This window comes from Stegostoma tigrinum, chromosome 34, assembly GCF_030684315.1.
Source record: "Stegostoma tigrinum isolate sSteTig4 chromosome 34, sSteTig4.hap1, whole genome shotgun sequence".
Lineage (NCBI taxonomy): Eukaryota > Metazoa > Chordata > Chondrichthyes > Orectolobiformes > Stegostomatidae > Stegostoma > Stegostoma tigrinum.
The window spans coordinates 3,179,423-3,192,737 of NC_081387.1; positions in this window are offsets into that span (position 1 = coordinate 3,179,423).

The following is a 13,315-nucleotide window of genomic DNA, read 5'->3' on the forward strand; positions in this document are numbered from 1 at the left end:
TGACCACCATTTCATTCCCAAACTCACTTTGCCATTAGACACCTTTTTACTACCCTGATTGATTCAGCTTTCAGTATCCTGATTGGATACTCGTTCAGAATGCTCTGGTTGGATAATCAGGGATTCCAGGGATGTGTCCATGTGACATCAGTATGAACCTGTGCACAGCAGAGTAATGGAGGGTCAAAAGAAATCACTGAATCAACGTAAGTGTATCAGTTTGGGATATCAGCTCAGAGAAAACAATTACGCTGAAGGGGAAGGGGAAATCTTTGAGAGAGAATCGGAGGCAAAGTTGGTGGGAATATTTACAGAAAGTATGATATGGGCTAGGGATGGTACTTCCTGAAGGAAAGCTATAGGGTTTATGAGGGGATGATCTATAGGATTAAAAGCCTCATCTCCATAGAGTCTTCGGTGTACTATCCCATAAACTGAGATGCTGTGGAGGTACCAGTGTTGGACTGGGGTGGACAACATCAGAAATCACATAACACCTGGTTATAGTCCAACAGGTTTATTTGAAAACACTAGCTTTCAGAACCTCACTCTTCCTTCAGGTGTCAGTGAGAGAGGTAGTATCAGACATAGAATTTATAAGTAAAAGATTAAAGTGTCACACCACTAATGAGGCTGTATTTGACAAACCCAAGATGCTGCTAAATCTTTAATCAGTTAGAAGGTTTTAATTGATTAATATTAAACATTCTATTTTACTCAAAAAGTACACTATTTATAGATAGTCAATGTGGCATTTTATAAATTCCCACTTTTAGAAATAAAACCAGTCTGACTCCAAACTAAAACAGAGACAGGTTCTAAACATGGCCTCACACCTAACACACATTGTCTGACCTGAAATGGTCCCTCTCCCTTACACTGATAAAACTTTTAGATCTCTCAGGATAGGGTCTTGAAATGAATTTGGGGATTTACATATACACATTAATCAATTAAAACTTTCTAACTGATTAAAGATTTAACAGCATCTTGAGTTTGTCAAATACCTCCACATCAGTGACTTGACCTTTTAATCTTTTACTTTTAAATTCTACGTCTGATGCTACCTCTGTCACTAACACTTGAAAAAGGAGTGAGGCTCCAAAAGGTTGTGTTTTCAAATAAATAAAACAGGCAGTACATTCTATGCACTCACCACTCTCTGTGTAAAGAACCTACCTCTGACATCTCCGCTATATCTTCCTCCAATCACCTTAAAATTATGCCCCTTCATGGTAATCATTTCCGCCCTGGGATAAAGTCTCTGGCTATCCACTCTATCTACACCTCTCATCATCTTTACACCACTATCAAGTCACTTCTCATCTTTCTTCACTCCAATGAGGAAAGCCCCAGCTCCCTCAACCTTTCCTTATAATACCTACCCTCCAGTCCAGGCAGCATGTTGGTAAATCTCCTCTGCTCCCTCCTCTAAAACTTCCACATCCTTCCTATAATGAGGCGACCAGAACTGAACACAATACCCCAAGTGTGACCAGGGTTTTATACAACTGCATCTTAACCTCGCGGCTCTTAAACTCAATCCTCCTGCCAGTGAAAGCTAACACACCATATGTCTTCTCAACAACCCTATCCACTTGGGTGGCAACTTTGAGTGGTCTATGGATGTGGACCACCTGTTCCTCCACACTGCCATGAATCATAATGACAAACTTTTTTTTTTCACAGAAAAAGTAAAGTACTTAATAAATTGGAGAAACAAATTAAGATCAACCTGTAAATCCTTCCAATATGTCTGTGATAAGTATTAAGTGCAGGAGAATGTCATGATGGGTTATGCTTGATGCAGAGTGGTACTCTTCAACCTGTAACCTCTGGTGACAGGCTGGTGACCTCTTTCAGGGAGCTTCACCATGGAAATAGACATCATACTTACTCTGTATGCCTCATATACCATTAGAAGTGGGAAAGGAACTGAAAAAGAAGATAGAGAAAGTATTTTGACTTATAGTGACATTGATCAGTGTATTTTGTCCAGGATGTTTAATGCATTTGTGACTAGGAGCACACCAGATTGAATGGTTGGGTAATCTGGTTTCAGAGAAAATGCAAATTGTGAGTTGTAAGTATACAGACAATCATTAAACAACAGGGAATAGTACAAAATATTTATGTTCTAACAATTTCAAATCAACTAAAATAACTAAGCACTTGAAAATGACCCAAGATCTTTCCCAGAAATGAATCATGCAAGATTGTAAGGTGAACACCCACATTGTTAATACATTGAGATATGATGCGGCTGAGTCTTATGGCATGGTAACAGATCTGTCCATGCCGACGAGGTTGCCCAAACTAAACAAGTCCCATTTGCCAGTGCCTGGCCCATATCCCTCTAAACCCTTCATATTTATGTACCTGTCCAAGTATCTTTTAAATGCATTTTCTACTTTCTCTGGCAATCCACATACAAAACACCCTCTGTGTGAAACTGTTGTCCTTTAGGTCGATTTTAAATTTTTTTCTTCTCCCTTAAAATTGTGCCCTCGAGCTTTGAACTCCCTTAGCCTAGGAAAAAGACTGTTGCTATTGACTTTATCTATGCCCCTCATGATTTTATAAACCTCTATAAGGTCACCCTTCAACTTCCTATAATCCAGTGAAACAAGTCCCAGCCTATCCAGCCTCTCCCTATCACACCCTCCAGTCCCAGTCACATCCTCGTAAATCTGTTGTACACCCTCTCAGTTTATTAACATCCTTTCTATAGCAGGGCAACCAAAACTGTTTACAGTGCTCCAGAAGTTTCCTAACCCATGTCTTGTACAGCCACAACATGATGTCCTTCATGCAATGGTGAACTCAAGTCTGCAGAACCTCAGCAAGAGGAAGTGACCCAAGTAATGTTCTGGGGACTTGGGTTTGAATTCCACCATGGCAGACTGTAGAATTTGTATTCAATAAAAGTTTGGAATTAAGAATTTAATGATGTCAACTGTTGGAAAAGCCTACATGGTTCACTGACGTCTTTTAGGGAAGGAAGCAACTATGATTTCTGACCATAAACAGAGATGCTAGATCAGCAAAGATTAAAGGTGTAATAGTGAAAATGGTGGCCCTTTGGCAGAACTGAGATCATGGCTTGTTCCTCCCTCAAAGTCATCCTTCTCTACTCCCGATTGGTTCCCTGGAGAGTTTATGTCACAGAAATTTTCTGATTGATTCTCCCCTGTGTGGATCTAGCAGCAAATAAGGGTTTCATGATCAGCTTAATAAAAATGGATTTTCTGGTCATGTTCACAGATGACTTTCAGGGAAGGAGGTAACTGTCCTTACTTGCCCTAGCTTACACGTGACTCAAGACTCACAGCAAAGTGATAATCACCCTCTGGGCAATTAGGGATGGCCTGGCATGGCCAGCAACACCCATAATCTGTGAATAAATAAAACAGTACCAGTGTACCAGAACAGCAATAGACTGAGCTTGTATTCACTTTAAATTAGAAAATTCAGAGATAATGTAATTGAAATATTTAAGATGTTTACACAATTTGATAGAGTAGTTAGAGAGAAATTATTCCTCTTGTAGGAGAGTCCAGAACAAGGTGCAGAACATTAAAATTAGAACAATTAAAACTAGTTCAGGATGATGTCAGCAAATATCTCTTCACAAAATAGGGGAATGGAAATCTGGAACACTTTACCCACAAAAACATCTGCTGAAGCTAAGGATCAACTGCAAACTTCAAAACTGAGGTTGTGTTTTTTAGGCTAGAGTATTAAGGATTATGAGAATAGAGACAGTAAGATTGAGTTAAATTACTCTCGATTTCTCTCTCTACTCATTTTCAATATCAGTTGGTTAACATCATCCTCTTAAAGCTTCAGCTGAGCCTCTGACCCCATGTCCTTGCCTTGACAATGTTCACCCATGTAACATTGCCCATTCCCAACGTCCCTACTCCCTCACTAGTCCATCTACTGTTGAAATCCTGATCCAGGCTGTTGTTGCTTCTCGACAAGACCATTCCAATGCTCTCCTGTCCAACTTCCCATTTTCTCCCTTCTGTACACTTCAGTTCAGCTAAAACGCAGCGACATCTATATAACTCTCAATAGATATGATTAAATCATGTCACTATTTGAAAAAAAGCAGAAGATTCCCCTTTGGTCTTCCTCAATAACATGAAGGTTCTTAAGGCTGGATTTTTGCTGTAAAGGTGGATGGCTAAAGTGGGAAATTTCCCAACCAAATAAACCTGCCTTAGTAGAAAGACCAGCAAATGACGTAACAGCAGTTGTGCCGATGGCCTGTTTCTGTGCTGTTGATACTTTATAACTTTGTAAACAGTTCTTACTTTGTAAAAGTGTATACAGTTTTGATTTTAATACCTATTAGTGCCATGCATGAGTTGGAGTGCGATTACAGGAATATATCATAACTTTGCTAGTAACCTGAAGAACTATTCATTGGACAAGTGGAGGTATGATGAAATTTGTATCTATTAAATTGAAGGAAAATCTCTTGTTGGTGTACTTTTTGCCTTTTTTTTGCATTTGAGAAACACTTGGAGAGTTGGGCAAAGAAATCTAGCCAGAAAGATGTTAGAAATTCATGCAAAGCAGCATGTGGAGTCAACCAACTAGCATTTGGTGGTAGAGTTTATTGAATAGTCTTTCAATATTATAACAGTAGGATCAGAACCTGGTATATCTTTGAACATCATATATTGTGGTAACTAATCTTCAATTTTATTGCCAGTTTTAGATAGGAGCCTAAACCTGAAATAGTTCTTGACCTTGCCTTCTCCTCAACTAGTCTGTCATGAATCCAAATTCATGGATGTGTGCTTAAAGCCACACGACAAAAAAATGATGGTAGTGACAGGCTCTACTGTCGAGAAAATCACAGCAGCAGTAAAAATCAAGAAACAGACGTAAGAATGCAAACTAATTCAAAACATCACTTTTTCAAAAAAAAACTACTGGAGCAGCTTTAAGATCAGCTAGCCCAGCAAGGAAACCCACAGAGCTGTGCAGCTGTTATGAAGAACAAAGTGAAAATTCTACATAGCAGAGAAACCACCAAAAACAATCGTACATCTGAAAAGTGTTTAACAATCTGTAACAGGGGAAACTTCTTTTTTTAAAAGTAGAGAGAACATAAAAAAGCCCACAAGCTCAAGCGGAGACAAAACCAGACCAAGCACCAATGAAAAGGCAGCCAATTTCCAGATACCCAAACAGAATTTAATCCCTTCCAGGAGAAAAAGGTTTCATTTCCATTTAAAAAACTAGGCTGGGAAACAGAGTTGAGATTTCCAATTTAACGCTTTCTAAAGTAAGTACTCAACTACAAAGTTAAAAATAAGCAAGTCAAGAAAATCATTCGGAAAGAAGCTTAAAATTTTTTGAATGAAGTACTTGGGAATAAAAACCTTTTATTAGATTTGAAGTTCCAGAAATTTGTAAAGTTAGCTCATTTTTAATTATTTCAATGTTTTCTCAATTTCATAGAACATAGAACATTACAACACAGTACAGGCCCTTCGGCCCTCAATGTTGTGCCGACCTGTCATACCGATCTCAAGCCCATCTAACCTACACTATTCCATGTACGTCCATATGCTTGTCCAATGACGACTTAAATGTACCGTTGCAGGCAAAGCGTTCCATTCCCTTACTACTCTCTGAGTAAAGAAACTACCTCTGACATCTGTCCTATATCTTTCACCCCTCAATTTAAAGCTATGCCCCCTCGTGCTCGCCATCACCATCTAAGGAAAAAGGCTCACCCTATCCACTCTATCTAACTCTCTGATTATTTTATATGTTTCAATTAAGTCACCTCTCAACCTTCTTCTCTCTAATGAAAACAGCCTCAAGTCCCTCAGCCTTTCCTCGTAAGACCTTCCCTCCATACCAAGCAACATCCTAGTAAATCTCCTCTGCACCCTTTCCAAAGTTTCCACATCCTTCTTATAATGCAGTGACCAGAACTGTACACAATACTCCAAGTGCGGCCACACCAGAGTTTTGTACAGCTTCACCATAACCTCTTGGTTCTGGAACTCGATCCCTCTATTAATAAAAGCTAAAACACTGTATGCCTTCTTAACAACCTGGGTGGCAACTTTCAAGGATCTGTGTACATGGACACCGAGATCTCTCTGCTCATCTACACTGCTAAGAATCTTACCATTAGCCCTGTACTTTGCCTTCCGGTTACTCCTACCAAAGTGCATCACCTCACACTTGTCTGCATTAAACTCCATTTGTCACCTCTCAGCCCAGCTCTGCAGCTTATCTATGTCTCTCTGCAACCTACAGCATCCTTCGTCACTATCCACAACTCCACCAACCTTAGTGTCGTCTGCAAATTTACTAACCCATCCTTCTACGCCCTCATCCAGGTCATTTGTAAAAATGACAAACAGCAGTGGACCCAACACCGACCCTTGCGGTACACCACGAGTAACTGGTCTCCAGGATGAATATTTCCCATCAACTACCACCCTCTGTCTTCTTTCAGCAAGCCAATTTCCAATCCAAACTGCTATATCTCCCACAATTCCATTCCTCCGCATTTTGTACAATAGCCTATTGTGGGGAATCTTATCAAACGCCTTGCTGAAATCCATATACACCACATCAACCGGTTTACTCTCATCTACCTGTTTGGTCACCTTCTCAAAGAACTCAATAAGGTTTGTGAAGCACGACCTTCCCTTCACAAAACAGTGCTGACTATCCCTAATCAATTTATTCTTTTCTAGATGATTATAAATCCTATCCCTTATAACCTTTTCCAACACTTTACCAACAACTGAGGTAAGGCTCACTGGTCTATAATTACCAGGGTTGTCTCCACTCCCCTTCTTGAATAGGGGAACCACATTTGCTATCCTCCAGTCATCTGGCACTATTACTGTAGACAATGACGAGTTAAAGATCAATGCCAAAGGCTCGGCAATCTCCTCCCTGGCTTCCCAGAGGATCCGAGGATAAATCCCATCCGGCCCAGGGGACTTATCTATCTTCACCTTCTGAAGGATTTCTAATACCTCTTCCTTGTGAACCTCAATCCCACCTAGTTGAGTAGCCTGTATCTCAGTATTCTCCTCGACAACATTGTCGTTTTCTAGAGTGAATACTGTTGAAAAATATTCATTTAGCGCTTCCCCTATCTCATCTGACTCCACACACAACTTACCACTACTATCCTTGATTGGGCCTAATCTTACTTTGGTCATTCTTTTATTCCTTAAATACCTATAGAAAGCCTTAGGGTTTACCCTGATCCTATCCACCAACAACTTCTCATGTCTCCTCCTGGCTCTTCTGAGCTCTCTGTTTAGGTCTTTCCTGGCTATCTTGTAGCCCTCAAGTGCCCTAACTGAGCCTTCACATCTCATCCTAACATAAGCCTTCTTCTTCCTCTTGACCAGAGATTCCACCTCCTTCGTAAACCACGGCTCCCGCACTCTACAGCTTCCTCCCTGCCTGACAGGTACATATTTATCTAGGACACACAGGAGCTTTTCCTTGAATAAGCTCCATATTTCTAATGTGCCCATCCCTTGCAGTTTCCTTTCCCATTCTATGCTCCCTAAATCTTGCCTAATCTCATCGTAATTGCCTTTCCCCCAGCTATAACTCTTGCCCAGTGGTATACACCTATCCCTTTCCATCACTAAAGTAAACATAACAGAATTGTGATCGCTATCACCAAAGTGCTCACCTACTTCCAAATCTAACACCTGGCCGGGCTCATTACCCAGTACCAAATCTAACGTGGCTTCGCCCCTTGTTGGCCTATCTACATACTGTGTCAGGAAGCCCTCCTGTACACTCTGGATAAAAACTGACCCATCTATAGTACTCGAACTATAGTGTTCCCAGTAAATATTTGGAAAGTTGAAGTCCCCCATGACAACTACCCTGTCTCTCTCACTCCTATTGAGAATCATCTTTGCTATCCTTTCCTCTAAATCTCTGGAACTATTGGAGGCCTATAGAAAACTCGCAACAGGGTGACCTCTCCTTTCCTGTTTCTAACCTCAGCCCATACTACCTCAGTTGACGAGTCCCCAAACATCCTTTCTGCAACTGTAATACTGTCCTTGACCAACAATGCCACACCTCTGCCCCTTTTACCATCTTCTCTGTTCTTACTGAAACATCTAAATCCCGGAACCTGCAACAACCATTCCTGTCCCTGCTCTATCCATGTCTCCGAAATGGCCACGACATCGAAGTCCCAGGTACTAACCCATGCTGCAAGTTCACCCACCTTATACCGGATGCTCCTGGCATTGAAGTAGACACACTTCAATCCAACTTCTTGCTTGCCCGTGCCATCTTGCTTCCCTGAAACTTTATTTTGACCACCCTACTCTCAACATTTTCTATAGTCGAACGACAATTTTGGTGCCCATCCTCCTGCTGAATTAGTTTAAACTCACCCGAATAGCCTTAGCAAATTTCCCCCCCAGGATATCGGTACCCCTCTGGTTCAGATGAAGACCATCTTGCTTGTAGAGGTCCCACCTACCCCAGGAAGAGCCCCAATTATCCAAGAATCCAAAACCCTCCCTCCTGCACCATCCCTGTAGCCACGTGTTCAACTCCTCTCTCCCTATTCCTCGCCTCACTAGCACGTGGCACGGGCAACAAACCAGAGACAACTCTGTTCATCCTAGCTCTCAGCTTCCATCCTAGCTCCCTGAATTTCTGCCTTAAATCCCCGTCTCTCTTCCTACCTATGTCGTTGGTGCCAATGTGGACCACGACTTGGGGCTGCTCCCCCTACCCCTCAAGGATCCCAAAAACACGATCAGAGACATCACGCACCCTGGCATCTGGGAGGCAACACACCAACCGTGAGTCTCTCTTGTCCCCACAGAACCTTCTATCTGTCCCCCTAACTATGGAGTCCCCAATGACTAATGCTCTGCTCCTCTTCCCCCTTCCCTTCTGAGCAGCAGGGAAAGACTCTGTGCCAGTGAAATGTAGTTGGCAGGATTCCATCAATTTCCATCAATTAAAGTCAACAAATTGGAGATAAAAAAATTGAGTGTGAATCTGTTCGTGTGGCTTCAAATTTGGCACAAATATAATTCAAATGCACAAGTTCACCATGAACACTATCATGACAGTCATCTTTGATAGTCAAAATATTATTACATCTTATTGATTGAAACGTTTTTTGAGAAAGTTGCTAACCATATATCTTTTAGAGATCCATCAGCCATTTTGGAAAATAAATATCTTGATTCACCTCCGTGTTGGTAAAGGAAACCTGAACTTTACATTGAAAATGGCATTTCGGATGGCAGAAACTTACACAGTTCTTCATTGACCTAACAATGACAATCTTTAGGACAATGTCAATTGACTAACAATGCAACAAGTCATGAAAATGAGTGTTCTACAAGGATATCACGGCATGGATAGATACATGGGACTGGGATATTATGAAACATAGCTAAAGGAGGGACAGGACTATCAACTTAATGTGCCAGGGTATAGGTGCTTTAGGCAGGACAGAAGTGGAGGAAAGAGGGGAGAATTGCATTTTTGACTAACGCGAGTATCACAGCAGTGGTCAGAGATGAAGTACTGAGCGATCATCCAGTGAGGCTCTGTGGGTGTAGCTAAGAAATAAGAAGGGGATGGTGACATTATTGGATTTGTACTATAGGCCCCCAAATAGTCAATGGGAATTAGAGGAACCAATATGCAGGGAGATTGGGGACACTTGCAAGAGCAACAGAGTTGTAATAGTGGGGCATTTTAAGTTTCCGAACATAGGCTGGGACTGCCGTAGTGTTACGGACTTAGATGGGGGGAATTTGTTAAATGTATTCAGGAAAGTTTCCTTAAGCAGTATATAGAGGGTCCTTCTTGGGAAAGGGCAAAACCTGACCTACTCTGGAAAAAAGGTCAGGACAGGTATCTGAGGTGATGGTGGGGGAGCACTTTGGGACCAGTGACCATAGTTCTATTAATTTTAAATAGCTATAAAACTGGTCCACAGATTTAAAATCTAAACTGGGGCAAAGCAAACTTTGATGGAATTAGACAGGGGCTTGCAGGGGTTGATTTGAGTAGTTTGCTCGCAGGCAAAGGGACCTCTGGCAAGTGGGAGGCCTTTGGAAGTGGGATAGCTATGTTCCTGTGAGGGTGAAGGGCAAAGTTGGCAGCAGTAGGCAACTCTGGATGATAAGAGATACTGAGACTTTGACCAGAAAAAAAAGAGGCATGGCTCAGGAACAGACAGCTGGGATCAAGAGAATCCCTGGAGGTACACAGAGCTGACAGGAGTTTACTGAAGGAAATTAGGAAGGCAGAAAGGGGGTATGATATAGCTTTGGCTGAGAAGATTTGGGTGAATCAAAAGAGATTCTTTCAGTATGTTCAGAGTAAAAAGAATAACTGGAGAGAGAATAGGACCTCTCTCAGACCAAAGTGGACATGTATGTGTGGAACCACAGCAGATAGACGAGGTCCTCAGTGAATACTTCTCTGTGTTTACCATGGAGAAAGATATGAAGACTAGTGATGATATCTTGAGGACAGTCATATCACAGTACAGGAGGTGTTGGAAGCATTAGAATGTATAAAGGTAGAGAAATCTCCTGGTCCTGACCAGATATATCCATGACTCCTGCAAGAGGCGAGAGAAGAAATTGCAGGGGCCCTGGCTGATATATCTGCATCATCATTAGCCACAGGTGAGATCCCTGAAGACTGGAGGGTAGTGAATGTTGTGCCCTTATTCAAGAAAAACCTGGGAATTACGGAACAGTAAGCTTAACATCTGTGGTAAGTACGTTACCTGAGAAGATTCTGAGGGATGAGATATATTTACATTCGGAAAGACAGGGTTTGATTAGGAATAGTCAACATGGCTTTGTATGTGAGAAATCATGCAAACACAGATTTGTTAGAGTTCTTTGATGAGGTGACTAGGAAGGTTGATAAGGGCAGGGCAGTAGACATAGTCTAGATGGCTTTCAGTAAGGTCTTTGGTGGGCTGTTCTGGAAGACTCAATCACATGGAATCCAGGGACAGCTGGCAAATTGGATACACAATAAGCTTGATGGTAGGAAGCAGAGAGTAATACTGGAAGGATGCTTGTCTGACTGGAGACCTGTGACTAGTGGTGTGCTTTAGGGGTCAGTGCTGGGCCCATTCCTATTTGTTATCTATATCGGTGATTTGGATGAGAATGTACAAGTAAGTTTATGGATGACACTAAAATAGGCGGCATCATGGACAGTGAGGAAGGTTATTAGAAATTGCAGCAGGATTTTGATCACCTGGGGAAGTGGGCCAAGAAATGTCAAATGGAGTTTAATATAGATAAATGTGAGTTGTTGCATTTTGGAAAGTCAAATCAAGGTAGGAGTTTCATGGTGAATGGTAGGACCTTAAGGAGTGTAGTGGGAAAAAAGACTTTGGAGTTCTGATGCATGGTTCACTGAAAGTGGAGTCACAGGTAGACAGGGCAGTGAAGAAAGCTTTTAGCACATTGGCCTTGATCAGTTAGGGTATTAAGGATAGAAATTTGGAAGTAATGATGCAGTGGTACATGCTGTTGGTGAGGCTGCAGTTGGAGTATTATGTTCAGTTCTGGTCACCTTACTATAGGAAGGATGTTATTAAGCTGGAAAGACTGCAGGAGAAATTTACAAGGATGTTGCCAGGACTTAAGGGACTGAGTTATAGAGAGAGGTTGGACAAGCTAGGACTTTTTTCTTTAGAGCATCGGAGACTGGAGGGGATCTTATAGAAGTGTATAAGATCATGAGAAGGATGAATAGGGTGAATGCACTCAGTCTTTTTCCCAGGGTTGGGGAATCCAGGACTAGAGGGCATCAGTTTAAGGTAAGAGGGGAAAGAATACATGGGAACCTGAGGGGCAATTTTTTTTACACAGAGGACGGTACGCATATGGAATGAGCCGCCAGTGGAAGTGGTTGAGGCAGGAATATTAACAACATTTAAAAGCCATTTGGACAAATAAATGGATAGGAAAGGTTTAAAAGGATGTGGGCCAAATGCAGAGAAATGGGCTTTGTGTAGATGGACATTTTGGTCAGCACAAGAACAGTTTGGGCCAAAGGGCCTGTCTCCATGCTGTAAGAGTCTATGACTCTATCAACATTCTGACAATAATCATCAGATCAGGAACATAATCAGAGTGCAGGAGGTTGAGGGGTGGCTTTCTAGAGGTTTATAAAATCATGAGGGGCAAAAAAAGGTAAATGAACATAGGTTACTTCGCTAGGGTCAGGGAGTTCAAGTTAAGGGGCATATTTTTAATATGAGAGGAGAAAAGATTATAAAGGACACGAGGGGCAACTTCTATTACAGAGGGTGGTTCATGTGTAGAATGAATTGCTAGAAAAAAGTGGTGGATGCAGATACTATTACAAAATTTATCTAAGTTAATGAATTGGAAAAGTTTGGAGGGACATGGGCCAAGAACTCGTTTGACTGAAGGGTCTATTTCCATGCTCTTTGACCCTAACTCACACACCTGTCACTCATGTGTTCACTGAGCTACACTGGTTCTCAGTTCCTAAAAGCCTTAAGTTTAAAATTCGCAGGCTCAAGCAAAAATTGTTCCATAGCCTAACTCCTTTCTATCTCTGTCAACTCTTGGCCTCCAACAGGTCCACAAGGTACAGTGCAGGAATTGCTCTCATGATGTTATGTGTCACTGATACACAGTTCAGGTCTCATTGCTGTACTGGAGCATGCAGACAAAAACCATTTGTAAACAGCGCTTCTGTTGTCTTGCACAGATCTTTGGGTTTTTCACATTGTTTACTGAGATTTGACCATCATTGGCAATATGGGAGAGATTTGAGACAGACACTGCTGAGACTTTGAAACAACAGCTCCTCTGCCTAAGCACTGGAGGGGGAACAAAGATAACTTTCAGTGCATCAGAAGTAGGTGACCTAGCACCAAGTCCGTGTGAAGACGTCACTATATGATAGTCTGTGAAGACTTTATTACAGAACTCACTGACACGATTTCTCTGCTGTGAGTGTTGATGGACCAGGAGACACACAAGTGGATGAAATCCTCATTATATGCCTGTTCCCTGACAAGGTTTCTCCCAAGTGTGGCTGTGCTGGTGTTTCAGGAGGTCAAAGTGGGTGAAAGCCATGTCATGTCTCCTCTGTGTGACTGGTGTTCCAGAAGGATGAAGATGTTATAAATGTTTTACCAGCACCTTACACATTAATGGTCACCCAGCACTGTGTGAATGCGACAATTCAGGTGTGTTTGCTATTCAAGGCCCTCGTTACACACCTCACACTTGAACAGATTCTG